The following is a 16367-nucleotide window of genomic DNA, read 5'->3' on the forward strand; positions in this document are numbered from 1 at the left end:
GGACTGGATTTTTGGGAGGATGTCGGAGAGATCAAGTTGCGGTGCATCGTTTGGCAATGTCAAGATCTCGGACCTTGATTTTGCAGATGATGCAGTCATCTTTGCGGAGACTTTAGACATCCTCTTGGGGGCCCTGGAGGTGCTGAATGAGGAGTCAGAGCCGTTGGGATTACGGATTTCTTGGGTCAAAACTAAGATCCAGGCTTTCGGTGACATCTTGGATGCTGCTGTCCTGTCTGTGTCTGTTTGTGGTGAGGATGTTGAGGTCGTGGATAGATTCACTTACCTTGGCAGTGATATTCATGTCTCCGCAGGTTGTGAGCCGGAGGTCAATAGATGTCTGGGTCGGGCCTGGGGAGTCATGGATTCACTGGATCATGGGGTGTGGCGCTGCCGGTACCTGTGCGGGAGGACGAAAGTCCGAGTCTTCAGGTCCTTGGTACTTCCAGTCTTGCTCTATGGATGCGAGACTTGGACTTTGACCAAGGATCTGAGACGGAGACTTAATTCCTTTGGTACCAGGTCTCTTCGGAGAATCCTTGGCTATCGCTTGTCGGATTTTGTGTCCAACGAGCGGTTGCTGAGAGAGACTCGGATGAGATTTGTTACCTGCATAGTCCGTGAGCGTCAGCTGCGGCTGTATGGACATGTGGCTCGTTTTCCTGACGCTGACCCTGCTCACCAGATTCTCTCAGCGAGGGAGTCTCATGAGTGGAGGAGGCCAGTGGGCCGACCACGTGCCTCATGGTTGCAGCAGGTTGACCATCATCTCAAGGAGATGGGGATGGGCCTGGCATCTGCCTGGGGGATGGCCAGACGGAGGCCCCTGGAGTACCGGCGGAAAGTGGACGCAGCGACGCGCTGTTCTGGCACATGCTCCCATACCTGACCTATACTAATAAATCGCAGCCTGAAACTTCACGTGCATCCTCAGGGAACTCAAAGGAAGTGCATGACTGAAAATTGGGGATTTGGGTAAATGAAAACACCCCTTTTGAAGATAATTAACGGCCTTATTTAATTATATCCTTTATGAGGTGCATCCTCGGTCACCTCCCTCTCTGGGGGTCTTAAGGCGTATCCTAGGTTACCTCGCTGGGGTCTCAAGCCGCCATGGTTCTTGGCCTGCTCAACCATGCCTTGACTTGGAACAGGCCACAATGATTTCTTAATGGTAAAGTTTTTGTTTTGTTTTTTTCCACTTTCCTCACTCATATCATCAAATACCTGTTCATCGTAGCTACGAATCGCTGGGTACATTGCAATGCTTATAAATGCCCGGAGATGCCAGCGTTCGTGGCTTTATTTCATTTCCACACATGTCATAACCTCGAGAATCTCTTAAACTAAGCTGAATTCCAAAGTTTAAGCTCCAGAATTGAACTCGGCAGTAGTTCCTGTTGTGATGACCCTTCAATCCCAGCCAAGAATTGAGGTGAGTCATCTGAGGATTCTCGAATATACGGTTTATTTAAGCAGCAGAGCACTTGCAAGCGGAGGTGGCACAGGGACCAACCACAGCAGTCAGACCCTGTACCACACTAAAGGTTACACTCCAAAAGTTTCATATATAAAACCTATTCCGAGGCGGAGAAAAGCAAGGCAAAGCAAGAAACAAAGATGCAAGTGGGCTTTTACCCCCCTCCCTGCAGCCCTCGGGTAGAATTAGCAGTGACCATCTCCTTTTCCATGCTTCAAACAGCGTGAGAGTGCCGGCACATATTCATAAACAGGAGCAAATCCTTTGTAGTTCTCCAAGATTGTTGACACTCCACTGGAATTCATAACAGCCTGCAGAAGCAAGGCTGGCAAGGACACAGGCTGGCTTGTTGGTCATACATCGTAACGCAACCTGCAAAACGAAGAAAAAGGCTTGGAAACACAATTTGAAGCAGCCAGGACAAGGGTTTGAATCCAGACACCTGATTAATGCAATTGATGAATGTTTATATCGGTCAAATGTACAAATATGGACCAATGGGGCCATCATCTGATCCATAACAGTGTCATAACAGTTTTCCCTCCTTGGCCATATTTGGCCATATTTGGACATCAAACGACATAATTTAAAGATTCTTGAGCAAAGGAAAAACATCTCTGACAACCAATTCGGTTTTACAGCCAACAATTAAATTTATAAAACCCCAAATGATTATATCACCCATGATCACCATACCCTGTTCCTCGTGGAGAAAGATATGCATTGCACCAGTCCAATTAACAATGGCAGTGAACGCTCAGAAAATACAGTCGAGGCACACCCCGTTGACCTGAGGGGAAGGTAGATTGTGGCAGGCAAGAACTTGGGCTCGTTGTTTGGTTGAAGGTGATTAAAAGGATCAGAGAGGTGACCCAGAGTCCCAGCCGAGTTCGGCCCCTTGTAGCAGCAGTTTGGGCAATCAGGTTTGATTCATCAAAAGAGCTGTGCATGTTGGATGCAGTCATGGTGGCTGCACAACTCCCCAGCCGCACCACTGAACACATGTTGCAGGGGACTCGCCGAGTGGCCGTCAGGGCCTTCGTTGTGCATTGAGGCAGCCACAGCAAGTGCACGATGTATTTGCAGAGCAGCAATCCACGGTTAACGCAGGACTTTCCCAACCTTCTCAGTGCGTTTTCTTTCTCACATGTTCATCTTATCTAGCCTGGTGTTGGCTTAGTGGTTAGGGTGGCGGCTTGGGATCCCAGGGTCCTGAGTTCAAGCCCCGTTGGCTGCTGAATTAACACCAGGGGGTTGACTCAGCCTGTCATCCATCTGAGGTCAGCGAAGTGAGTACCAGTGTACTGGTCACGGTGTATGCCCCGGTTAGAATAGGTATACCATATCCCTGTGTGTCGTAAGAGGCGACCAGGGTTGGCGTCAGGAAGGGCATCCGGCCATAAAACATTGCCTCAAGAAAAAGCCTAACCCCTGCACAGCAGGGAAAAATGGCTGTAAAAACGGTAATTTTTTTATGTTCATCTTATCTCCTCAGGCAGGGGGTAGTTTCATGATCACGTATTGAATGCCCAATCACCCAAATCTGGGTTCTCCCCATCGTCCAATCTTTTGGTGGAAGTTCTTCCAAAGCTCCACTTGACGAAATCGTACAGTGCATCAAAGACTGCTTTCAACACTCCGAAACAAATATACCATCTATTAAACACCAATCAACAAACTTCGTTGGTTTATGTATTTCCACAAGACTGACAAAGGTTCTTGCAAAATGCATTCAACTCGCATTATTTGTCATATCAATATTTTATCCCTTTCCTTGTTATTTCTTTTCCCTTTCCAAAACAACATGCTAAAATATACAGAAATCTCAGTTGTACGTACACTCAAAACATTCATCTCATTTGCTATTTCCATGTAAAAGCAAACAGTCTTTATCAGGGTTCCAATTTGTAATCAATAATTCTTTTCACCAAAAAATATTCCATTATCTAATCAAAAATATGAAAGTTAGCTACTTCTTTCAAGTACCGAATCCAACGCGATTCGATTTTTCACAGTTACCATTTTAACATTTGCAATCATTATCTTCTAAACAATTCACAGTTTCATTCACAAGCAGTTCCAGAGCAACTGCCATTATTTATTTATTTTCCCAGCTGACTTGGCACTTCTGTGTTGAGGAAAGATGGTCAAGTCAGTGTTAGAAATACCTCAACTTACTTATGTAAACGTACAAGAAGTAAAACTTAATAAAAATCATGCACTTGTCCAATTAATCAGAAGACAGATAACATAGGGAATATTTAAATTGGCTTGTAGCGTCATTGCACTTTTCAATAACATAATTTTTATTTTGACCGATTTAACATTTATTTCATGGTCATGTTTTCTGTACTCCGCATAATTCTCGTTTATTCTTTTTGTTTGTCTTTCCACAAATTGTAGTGTCATTTTATTTAAATTACAGTCAGGTCAGTACCAGCTCCTAATCAGTGAGAGCAATACAGTTACAATACATGGTACAATTCCTAATTCCATTTAAATGATTGCTGTTGGTCTCACCATTCTTTATCATTCTGCATTATGGTTATGTAAATACCATGTTTTTTCCATATAACTTGATTTCTAATATGTAGTGTTGACCAATCTGTCGATCAATTTAAAAACAGAGACCTTTTTTCAATATTATGTAAGTACCTTAACTTAATATAATATTATCTTGATTCAATTCTCAGTAACTTTTTCCTATCCTCAATTAACAGATTATCAAAGTCCTTAGGTAATAGATTCTCAATTTGAAATGAAAAGTTTATCAATTACAACTAAAAGAAACATCATGGTTCACTCCCAATGAGTTCTTTTCCCCCAATTTTCCTATTTTTTATGAGCTTAGTCTGAAAGTTCTCTCTATCTATCTAGTAATCTCTATCTATCTATCTCTATCTATCTAGTAATCTAGTAATCTCTGGAAAATCCTCTATTTCTCTTTGCCGATGACTCAACCCTCTGCCGTACCATCTGTCATCCCTCAGACCGGCAAGCAGCAGCTTCTTCGCTCACTGCAGATCTGGATAAAATCACAAACTGGTCCAACACGTGGAACATGTCTTTCAATCCAGACAAATCTCACACTCTCACTATGTCTCTTCGAAAGGACCGTTTACAAAACCCCCCCATCCACTTTCTCAACAATCCTCTGGAAGAAGTCTTTTCTTTCAAGCTTCTGGGTCTCACTATCTGCCATGACCTTTCCTGGGAAAGTCACATTTCCAACCTTGCCTCAAAAGCCAGTCGCCGACTGGGAATCCTCCGTCGTGCAAAGTCCTTCCTCGGCCCTCTTGAGCTCCTGACCACTTACAAAGCTTTTGTCCGTAGCCTGATGGAGTACTGCTCTCCCCTCTGGGCTGGTGCTCCTGCCTCCCACCTTTCTCGACTTCACGCTGTCGAAACCAGGGCTTTTAAGATCATTGGCATCTCCCGCAATGAAGCTGAGTCTTTGGGCCTCTCACTCAATCACCGCAGGTTGGTCGGTGGTCTTTCTGTCTTCTACCGACTCCTCTCCAGCCTTGCCCCCCCCTGCTCTCTCTGCGATTTGTCCCAACCACATTTCCACAGGGCGCTCAAGGTCCGCCAACAACCCCCTTCTGGTAAAACTACCAAAATCACGAATCACTGCTCATCTTCACTCTTTCATTCCTCTTTTTCCCGCCTTTGGAATAAACTTCCTCACTCTATTCTTTCCCATTCTTCCCTTCAGGCTTTCAAAACAGCTGTTCACCACCACCTCTTATCTTCCCCCATCCAAATCCTCGATCTTTTCTACCCCGATAATCCACCCAAGCCCACTTCCTTCAATTCTCCTGCTTTCCTTCCTGAAAGTCCCTTTAATGTCCATCTTCCCCTCGCCATGTTCCCCGTCCCATCCCCATCCCTCTCCCTTCCACAGTTCACCTGTGTCTGTTCCCCAATGTTTTGTCCCTTCCACTCCCGCCCCTCTTGTCTCATGCCTCCTTGCTGTGAGTTGTGTGTTAGCTCTCATACGAGCCTCGACCAAGGTATACAAAAAAAAAAAAAAAAAAAAAAAAAAAGTTACTAAAATGGTTACCATACACTATCTCCATTTTTTTTAATGGATTTGACAACCAATCCGGTAAAAGGTGCTTGAAAATCACTTTTCTGATTAATATCACATACAAACATTATCATGAGTATCACTTGTTGGTCCCATTGACCCTAAGATTATCCCCATCACTACCATTACAGGTCAAAACACACTGGTGTACCATGTCTAGGTATGCGCAAAACATTGTACAGAACACACCTGTGTGTTCGGTTATCATAATTCACAAAATAGATTCCCAAATAATTCAATGATAAGTTATTCACAGGATTAATTAAACATGAGTAATTCACAGCAATATCATTCTCGTCACAGAGTGATTCTTTTGGAAGTCTTTCTCGGGCTCTGCAAACCCCTCATGATGAGAGTTCCACGCCGTTGTTGTCAGCATGGCGTCATTCGAGTTGCCACGCTGCAGATTACACTTTGGCTGCAGAGGGTCCATTTTGAAAACAAGAACTTTGATAACATTGTTACAAAATTTCTCCAAACAGTTAAACAACACCAAAGGGTAACATTGTTTCATTACTTCATCAGCATTCATTTCTTTGTTTAGCCAATCTCTATCATCACTCCAGAACTCAATCAACAGTTAAATCTTTGACATTGACCATCTATCCACTTCTCTCTCTCACCAAAACAGCACACATGCTGCAATATCCAACTTACTTACACGAACCATCTATCACTTCCTCTGACCTTTTAAGTACAAGTCCATTTTCTTTTCAAATTAAAATAAATGATTCGTGAATGAATCTGACAAATCAGATATTACAGCGGTGCCTCCAGAGGCACATATATTGTTACGAATTCTGGCCCGCCTGGCGTGCGAGCGATTGCATAACTCGAATCGCAACCGCGTCGCCCACCGGACGGACAATTCAGTCATGACCCTCCTGGAACTACCACCAGGAGCCAGTCACGGGTGGGGGTTTAGCCTCACCACGATCGTGCCAATTGCCCACCCGTGCAGGATAGGGTTGCTCGCCAAATTCGACCTACCTAAGTACCTGCGCGTGTAGTCGACCGGGCGATCGTACCTCGCCGCAGGTCGGCCTAGGACACGAACCGCTGAAGTGGTCCGTTCCGTGCTACAGTGATAACCGAGCGGTGTTATCGCCGACCTCGACGGATCAGTGATTCTTCTTTACTCGGGTGTTCAAAACCCTCTACTAATTTATTCCGCGAGTCAAGATGGCACTTTCAAAAGGGAAAAAGACGACAAAGGGGATACATTTCACACAAGGACATTTATTATTACACACACAACACAAGTAAGGCAGTCATACAATGTTCAAGCAACAAATAGAAAGTACTACTACCGACTACAAGCAAGGATCAATTTACATGCACCGTTACTTAGGCAAGTTTACTTCACAGAGACGCGGCGCCACAGCAGTCATCCAAAAGCAAGAAATGGCCACCCCCACAGACAAGGGTGGCAGACAGGGTCCGTGAACCGAATGGTGTGGAACCTGGTCGATTGGCCAGGCCCACGAGACCGAAGGGTCTTACCCGCGCCCTCGTGGCGCGACGGTGGGCAGGTCGCGACGTTGACTCCCCACGGCCCTGCGTAGCCGCGCCTGACCTCGGCCCCCTGGCGTGGTCAGCGAGTTCTCTCCGGCGTTGCTGCTGGTGCTTTCACGACCCACGACCAAACAAGAAAAGACTGAAGGGCAGAAGGGGCTTCAGGACCAGAGAGAACGGATGATGGACCACAGGGCAAGAGCTCATGGACCAGAGAGAGAATGGATGATGGACCACAGGGCGAGAGCTCATGGACCAGAGAGAGAACGGATGATGGACCACAGGGCAAGAGCTCATGGACCAGAGAGAGAACGGATGATGGAGCACAGGGCGAGAGCTCATGGACCAGAGAGAGAACGGATAATGGACCACAGGGTGAGAGCTCATGGACCAGAGAGAGCGAGCCTCGTGCGCGTCCGCCCTTTTATAATCTGAGGCTCCGCCCTTCCCCCCACCCTGCTTCTGGCTCCACCTCCCTTCTGGAAGCTTCCCAAAATGGGGCGTTCCCTCACCCCGACTGCCTCACGCTGTTCATCCACCAATCGGCGGCGAGCTGCCCTCCCCTGCCTCCGTCACACTCCTCGGAGAAACAGGCGGGAAAAATCCGCGCGCCCCTCGGAACTCTTTTGGTTCCCTTTTTCGTTCGACGGTTTTCAACGCGGCTTGTTGCTTGCATGGAGGTTTGTTCAAAATAACAACAGCAAAAGAAAAACGGCTATCTCAAAGAATCGCAGCCGGTGAACACGAAGAAATCCCTTTAAACAACGGTGGGGAACTATCTGCATATAAACTTAGCGTCATAACTGATCTAAGGACCCTTTATGGTGTATTGCGAATTTCCACAACCGTAACAATATATTATGTATGCAATTTGTATTTTATACCTCATTTGTTTACAGATGATAACTGCTACTAGCATTTAGAAAGTGAATACCCTATACAAATCAATTCATCCATCCATCAAACCCTCTCTGCTGTCAATCTTTTAAAGAAAAACCAACTTTCCTTGCACTTGCCACAGCAAAACGCTGCACATTCCATCCAATTTACTCTGACCATCTCGGCATTTGCGTAAATCCACTTTAAATACAAATCAATTCCTTGCTCAAAACAAACAAAGCATTTAAATCCCCCTGACCATCCATCCTGAATCCCTCGATCCTTCGCGCCTCGATCCCGCATTTCTCCCCAACCACAGCTGTTATAACATGACCACAAAACCTCCCAACAGCATCCAACATCAGGAGCTTCACAATCAATACCCCTCCAGTTCGCCAACCAGCATGGCGACCAAAGCAAAACCACTCCACATTCAACCGTGTGATTTTAAAACACCTTCCACAAAACTCTCCCTACTGTGCATCCCTCCTTCAGTCGGGTATGCAAATCCACTGGGGGCAAGAACGAACAACCCCACGAATTACACGGTTCTCTTGGCACAGCCCAGATGTTACACATGTGAAAACAGCAGACACTTTGTAACACCCACCAAACAAAAACAGATAGCTCCACTCCGGCGCCAACCGACAACAACAACAACAACAACAACCGGACATAACATTTATTACCACCTTGTGCTAAAGGATTGTCGTTCTCTATGTCCGAGAACGCGTGCACTCGTTCCCGAATGATAAAAATCGAGCAATCCTTTGGTTTCAATATTTTCAACATGTATTTCTTATAATCAATCTCGTATCCTGAATGTAATTCGATTCAGCCGCGTGATGACCATCACGCACTCACAAGGGCATTGCGTCTCAATACGAATACAAATATTTTTACATGTTAAAACGTTCGTTTTTCATCGGAATTTTTACACAACCCTATAAAGGGCATCCCCAAACCTTGTAAAATGTGCTAATTCATCTCGTAAACCCTCACGATAAGCTGTCCTTCGACGGGACAATTCCGTGCTTTCGTCGCACCTGTTAAATCCCACGGCGCGTCACGTGACTCGCAAAAACCCCATAAATCTCAGTTTTTATCCCACCACATTTACGAAAATCAAGTATTGAACATGCTTAATGACCACAAAAAAAAAATGAAAACAGAATTGAAACTGACTTTAACACGAACTCGTAACGTCGATCAGCCTGATGAAGGTTTCCAAGGTGGAAACAGAACTGAATTTGAATTTAAAAATCAAAATGATGCTCCGAAGAAACCATCCATTTATCACGTATGCAACGTACAGCATACAGAGTTTATCGAACAATGAGAAAACCCGAGCCTTGATCCATTTGACTCCCACAGCTTAACCACAGCACGAGTACCGCAGGGAATCATCACACATAATCTCCAAACTGTCTGCTGAAGCGGTTAATTCCCTATCAAGTTCACACAGACACTCACACACACACATGCACGCACACACACACACCTCGGTAAAAACACTCTCAATGACATTCGCCCATCACTATGAATTAATAACACGTGCAGAATCGGTCGTCAACGTCCTTCCTCCGGATTTGGTGTGCGCAATTCACCTCCTCCAAAGTCTTTACGTTTACGATGACGACCAATTATTATCTCTATACAAACATACAAGTTGTCCCACACATACAAGTTCCAGGTTGGAACACTCAACTTACGTCTAACACAAAACTCAACCTTCCCACTCACATTGTATTCACCTCCTCGCTCGTTTACCTTGTGTCCGTCCTGTCTCAGCTTGTGACCCCGTTAGCCAAGCTGCTAACGCCCTCCAGGGTGTTTCATTCTGTCTTGAGCATCCTACTCTGTCCTCCATCAACACAGAGCTGACGGTGTGTCCTATCTTTGGATCTAAGGACCCGGTCAGCGAGAAGGGATCCTGTCTTCCCGCTGTCCATGTTATCCAGCCCTGTACTCCCTTACAACATGTTCCTTTGGGTAACTATGTTCTTTGGAGAGTTATTCCCCATTGTATGTTCTTAACTTGTCACGAGCCTAAAGCTTAAGTCTTTTCTCATTTTACCGTGCAGGATCAAAGTAACGCTCTTCTCAATTGCCTTAAAGCTTTTCTTTCCTCTGAGAGACTCTGGACCCTCCCAACTATTAGCCCAGGACTCTAACCTGTGATCACAGGACTCTAAGCTGCACTTACAGGACTCTAACCTGTTCCACCTGTTTCCTAATAGCCCATATGCTCCTCCGACAAACCGCATTCGACTTTCCTCATTTACCATCACCAGGTTGGAACCCGTGCAGACCGCGAGGCTGCGCTCAACGGAGATCCCTCCGGATCATGGCATCAGCTGCGCTCGACGGAGATCCCTCCGGATCGCGGCGTTCAGGACCTGACAGTGTCCCGTCTGGGGTGCCAGATGTTGTGATGACCCTTCAATCCCGGCCAAGAATTGAGGTGAGTCATCTGAGGATTCTCAAATATACTCATTGTACTCATTCTATCTCTGCAATTTGAATGCTGTATTCTCGACCAAAGTGAAATGTATCTGTTTTTGGCAATACCGTATTCTGATGATGATAGGATGCGGGAGCCATTAAATTTTATATAACGTAAATGTTTCCCATTGTTATAGAACATATCGTGCAAGCATTGAAGAAAAATAAATAACAATTTATTCTAAAAAACAAAAATAATCCTTCTGGTCCACCATCCCTCATATTTCTCTATCTATACTAATAAATCGCAGCCTAAAACTTCATGTGCATCCTCAGGGAACTCAAAGGAAGTGCATGACTGAAAATTGGGGATTTGGGTAAATGAAAACACCCCTTTTGAAGATAATTAACGGCCTTATTTAATTATATCCTTTATCAGGTGCATCCTCGGTCACCTCCCTCTCTGGGGGTCTTAAGGCGTATCCTAGGTTACCTCGCTGGGGTCTCAAGCCGCCATGGTTCTTGGCCTGCTCGACCATGCCTTGACTTGGAACAGGCCGCAATGATTTCTTAACGGTAAAGTTTTTTTTTTTCCACTTTCCTCACTCATATCATCAAATGCCTGTTCATCGTAGCTACGAATCGCTGGGTACATTGCAATGCTTATAAATGCCCGGAGATGCCAGCGTTCGTGGCTTTATTTCATTTCCGCACATGTCATAACCTCGAGAATCTCTTAAACTAAGCTGAATTCCAAAGTTTAAGCTCCAGAATTGAACTCGGCAGTAGTTCCTGTTGTGATGACCCTTCAATTCCGGCCAAGAATTGAGGTGAGTCATCTGAGGATTCTCGAATATACGGTTTATTTAAGCAGGAGAGCACTTGCAAGCGGAGGTGGCACAGGGACCAACCACAGCAGTCAGACCCTGTACCACACTAAAGGTTACACTCCAAAAGTTTCATATATAAAACCTATTCCGAGGTGGAGAAAAGCAAGGCAAAGCAAGAAACAAAGATGCAAGTGGGCTTTTACCCCCCTCCCTGCAGCCCTCGGGGAGAATTAGCAGTGAACATCTCCTTTACCTTGCTTCAAACAGCGTGAGAGTGCCGGCACATATTCATAAACAGGAGCAAATCCTTTGTAGTTCTCCAAGATGGTTTACACTCCACTGGAATTCATAACAGCCTATCGAAGCAAGCCTGGCAAGGACACAGGCTGGCTTGTTGGTCATACATCGTAAAGCAAACTGCAAAACGAAGACAAAGGTTTGGAAACACAATTTGAAGCAGCCAGGACAAGGGTTTGAATCCAGACACCTGATTAATGCAATTAATGAATGTTTAAATAGGTCAAATGTACAAATATGGACCAATGGGGCCATCACCTGATATCCATAACAGTTCCAACTCCTAAAAAAACGTGTTAATTTGTCCAATTTGGGCATATTTGGGATTTTGGGCGTCTTCAGAAGGTGTGTGTTTAATATGACGGTTCGGTGATTGTGAAACATGTGCCAAGCGAGCAGTTTCTCATCAACCATTTTGTTGGAGTGTGGAAGCCACTTGGTGAGTGCTCTGCAATATTCGCACTGTCACTGAATACTGTAGATCAGGGGTCGGGAACGTGTGGCTCGCGAGCCAGGTATGGCTCTTTTGATGATTGCATCTGGCTCGCAGATAAAATTGGAGTTTGAAACTTGGAAAGCCCAATATTTCTTGCAGAAGCTTTACCTATAGTTTGAATGGTGTCGTGCTTCATTCACGTGCAGGGCTGAACTTGGCAGAAGGAGAGAAGAAAAAACACCTCCGAATTGTCTGAAGCGGTTTTTGTTTTGTCCAGTCATGCGGCCGACGTGAGTAGTGATTTCGGTTCCTCCAATGACGTGCCGCCGCCGAGACGCGTCACGGAATTCATCTCAACCAATCACGCGCCACCGCTGAGGCGACTCGTGATTTCGGTTCCTCCAATGACGTGCCGCCGCCGAGACGCGTCACGGAATTCATCTCGACCAATCACGCGCCACCGCTGAGGCGACTCGTGATTTCGGTTCCTCCAATGACGTGCCGCCGCCGAGACGCGTCACGGAATTCATCTCGACCAATCATGCGCCACCGCTGAGTCGACTTGTGATTTCGGTTCCTCCAATGACGTGCCGCCGCCGAGACGCGTCACGGAATTCATCTCGACCAATCACGCGCCACCGCTGAGGCGACAGCATCCCAGAGTCGGCCGGCCGCGCCGCACCTCTCGAGTATGTCAGCCCGTGCGCAGGCCAGCCAGACTCACTTGGGTCAACATCTCCCTCTCTCTCATTTGCTCAAAGCTAACCCTTCGATGAAGAAGATGGCGAAAAGAAAAAAAGATGAGGAGTATCGTACATTTCAGGACGAATGGGCCGAAGAATTCGCCTTTGTGGAGAGAGCAGGTTCTGTGGTGTGTCTAATTTGCAATGACAAAATTGCATCGATGAAACGGTCGAATATAAAGCGGCACTTCGACACACGCCATGCTACCTTTGCATCAAAATACCCTGTGGGAGACAGCAGAAAGAAAGCGTGCCAAGAGCTACTGAGCAGGGTGCAAGCCAGCCAGCAGCAACTCCGCGTATGGACCCGGCAAGGTGACTATAATTCCGCTCGCTTTGCTGGATCTTTAGCAATAGTGAGGAACGGAAAACCATTCACAGATGGCGAGTATGCTAAAACGTTCATGCTGGATGTCGCCAATGAACTTTTTGATGATCTTCCGAACAAAGACAAGATAATCAAACGGATACAAGACATGCCTCGGTCGGCAAGAGCTGTTCATGATCGTACCATCATGATGGCAAACCAAGTGGAGGAAACGCAAGTGAAGGACATAAATACAGCGCCGTTCTTTTCCCTGGCTTTGGATGAGTCAACAGACGTAAGCCATTTGTCGCAGTTCAGTGTGATTGCAAGATATGCTGCTGGTGATACACTGCGTGAAGAAAGTCTTGCTGTTCTGCCAATAAAAGGGTCCACAAGAGGTGAGTATTTATTCAAGTCTTTCATGGAGTTCGCTCAAGAAAAAAATCTACGAATGGATAAACTTATCTCGGTGTGTACTGATGGTGCTCCGTGTATGGTGGGGGAAAACAAAGGATTTGTGGCGCTTCTCCGTGAACATGAAAATAGACCCATCCTAAGTTTCCATTGCATTCTACACCAGGAGGCACTTTGTGCTCAGATGTGTGATGGGCAGCTTGGCGAAGTGATGTCGCTGGTCATTCGTGTGATCAACTTTATTGTTGCCCGAGCCTTAAATGCTCGCCAGTTTAAAACACTGCTGGATGAAGTTGGAAATAACTATCACGGTCTGCTTTTGCACAGCAATGTGCGTTGGTTGTCAAGAGGGAAGGTGCTTAGCCGTTTTGCAGCTTGCCTGAACGAAATCCGGACTTTCCTTGAAATGAAAGGGATTGAGCATCCTGAGCTCGCCGAAACTGAGTGGCTCCTCAAGTTTTACTATCTCGTGGATATGACTGAACATCTGAACGAGCTCAACGTGAAAATGCAAGGCATTGGAAATACAGTGTTATCCCTTCAACAAGCCGTGTTTGCTTTTGAAAACAAGCTGGAGGTCTTTATCATGGATCTTGAAACAGGTCGTTTACTACATTTTGAAAAACTGAGACAATTTAAAGATGCATGCACAGCAAGTGAGCCCACTCAAAAGTTTGATCTCCACCAGTTAGCTGGCTTCACATCCAGTCTCCTACAGTCATTCAAAGCACGCTTTGGAGAAGTTCGTGAGCACACTCGTCTTTTTAAGTTCATCACCCATCCAAACGAGTGTTCACTGAACACAGCCGACCTGAGTTACATTCCTGGTGTCTCCGTCAGCGATTTTGAAGCAGAAGTGGCTGACCTGAAGGCCTCAGACATGTGGGTGAATAAGTTCAAGTCACTGAATGAAGATTTGGAAAGAATCACACGACAGAAAGCAGAGTTGGCGAGCAAGCACATGTGGACAGAAATGAAAAAACTTCAACCCGAAGACGAGCTGATTATCAAAACTTGGAACGCGCTTCCTGTCACATACCTCACACTGCAGCGTGTGAGTATTGCTGTATTGACCTTGTTTGGATCTACGTATGCATGTGAGCAGTCATTCTCACATCTTAAAAACATCAAGTCCAACCTACGATCACGTCTAACGGATGAAAGCCTCAACGCTTGCATGAAGCTTAACCTCACCAAGTACCAACCAGACAACAAAGCCATCAGCAAATCCATGCAGCACCAGAAGTCCCATTAATGGTGAGTATTATAACAACATTATTTAAAATAATAAATTCAGAGGCTTATACTAACATTTAGTTGAATTCAGTCTTAAAATATATTATATGGCTCTCACTGAAATATGATTTCCAAATATTTTGCTTTAATGGCTCTCTGAGTCAAAAAGGTTCCCGACCCCTGCTGTAGATGGATCAACTTGAACAATGTTCAGAGATCACTCGCCTGCGATGGCCCCACGATGTTTTGCAGTCACTTCGGCATAGTTCAATACAAATAAATTAAAAAATGAAACATTTCATTAACATCACAGCAGGATCGCTGAGAGGTTTGTGCTCTTGCTTGAAGCTGTCTCGCCAACGTTCGAATCCTGGCCCAGCTATAAACTGTCATCCCGGTGTTTCACAGGTGGGGCGATTCATCAATGTGTGTGCTGTTAAGCTGGACATCTCATCTGCCAGAACCCCCCCCCCTTTCCCTGTCTATCACCCCCCCTCCCCAGCTCCCGCATCTTTTCCTCTCTTTCTGTCTCCGAATGTATCAAGATGGTGGTTATGTCGGGATGGTAGCTATCTCCATACGTGTTTGGACAGTGGTTATTTCTGGATGTACCCTCCCCTCACACTGCCTTACCTTGCCGTCCCCTCTCACTGCCTTCCCTTGCCCTTCCCTCATGCTGCCTTCCCCTCACCTCTGCCTTCCCTTCCTCCACCCCTCCTCACACCTCCACCCCTCCTCGCTCCCCACTCCTTCCTCGCTCTCCATCTCTCCTCGCTCCTCCACCCCATCCCTCTCTCCCCCTCTTTTTCTCCCTCCCCCCTTAGTTTCCCTGTCTTCCGGACGTTGGTTATGTCTGGACGGACCCTCCCCTCACACTGCCTTCCCTTGACGTTTCTTGACAGTGGTTATGCCCAGATGGTGGTTATCTCCGCATGTATCCGGATGGTGGTTATCTCTGCACATTGGTTATCTCTAGCCATATCCAGACCAGACGGTGGTTATGTCTGGACGGTAGTTATCTCCATGTGTGTCTGGATGGTAGCTTTGTCCGGATGGTGGTTATGTCTGAAAAAAAAAAAATCCCCTCACACTGTCTTACCTTGCCCTACCCTCATGCTGCCTTCCCTTTCCCCACCCATCCTCGCTCCCTCCTGCTTCCTCACTCCCCAACTCCTCCTTGTTCACTCCCCCACCCCTCCTCGCTCCCCCTTCTTCCTCACACCCCACCCCTCCTCAATCCCCCTTCTTCCTCACTCCCTCACCCTCCTCACTCCCCTCCTTCCTCACTCCCCCACCCCTCCTCACTCCCCCTCCTTCCTCACTACCCCACCCCTCCTCACTCCCCCTCCTTCCTCACTCCCCCACCCCTCCTCGCGCTCCCCTCCTTCCTGTCCCCCCCCCCCACCCATTAATATTCCCATCAGTGAAGCGATGAGTTGTATTTACAAGTTTACAATTAAAAAACATCTATCTACAATTCCAGCAATGTGTGTGTGTCTGTGACCGCTGTTTCTTGACAACCACTGGTCCGATCTAATTGAAACTTGTCAGGTATGTTGCTAGGGACCTGAGTATGTGCCTTTTCAAGGTTTGATATTAATCAGACAAGTGGTTCCCAAGTTATGGCCATTTATTTACCAACCAATGACAGGACACGTTGCTGCGGCCATTTATTTACCAAACCAATGACAGGAC

General features: G+C 46.2%; 1 protein-coding gene across 4 annotated transcripts in view; it reads left to right on the forward strand.

Moving 5' to 3' along the window:
• The window catches only part of LOC147017735 (uncharacterized), a 59722-nt gene that overhangs the window by 10537 nt on the left and 32818 nt on the right, over positions 1–16367 (forward strand). For 2 of the 4 annotated variants that reach the window (XM_085847606.1, XM_085847607.1), the window contains exon 2: positions 10259–10428. The gene's annotated coding sequence lies outside the window, so the exon portion shown is untranslated. Of the gene's footprint in view, positions 1–10258; positions 10429–16367 lie in introns of those variants that run through there. The other 2 variants (XM_085847605.1, XM_085847608.1) reach the window with 2 other exon arrangements.

This window comes from Eptatretus burgeri, chromosome 11 (assembly GCF_056783735.1).
Source record: "Eptatretus burgeri isolate ZD-2024b chromosome 11, Ebu_testis_v1, whole genome shotgun sequence".
In the NCBI taxonomy this organism is placed as follows: Eukaryota; Metazoa; Chordata; class Myxini; order Myxiniformes; family Myxinidae; genus Eptatretus; species Eptatretus burgeri.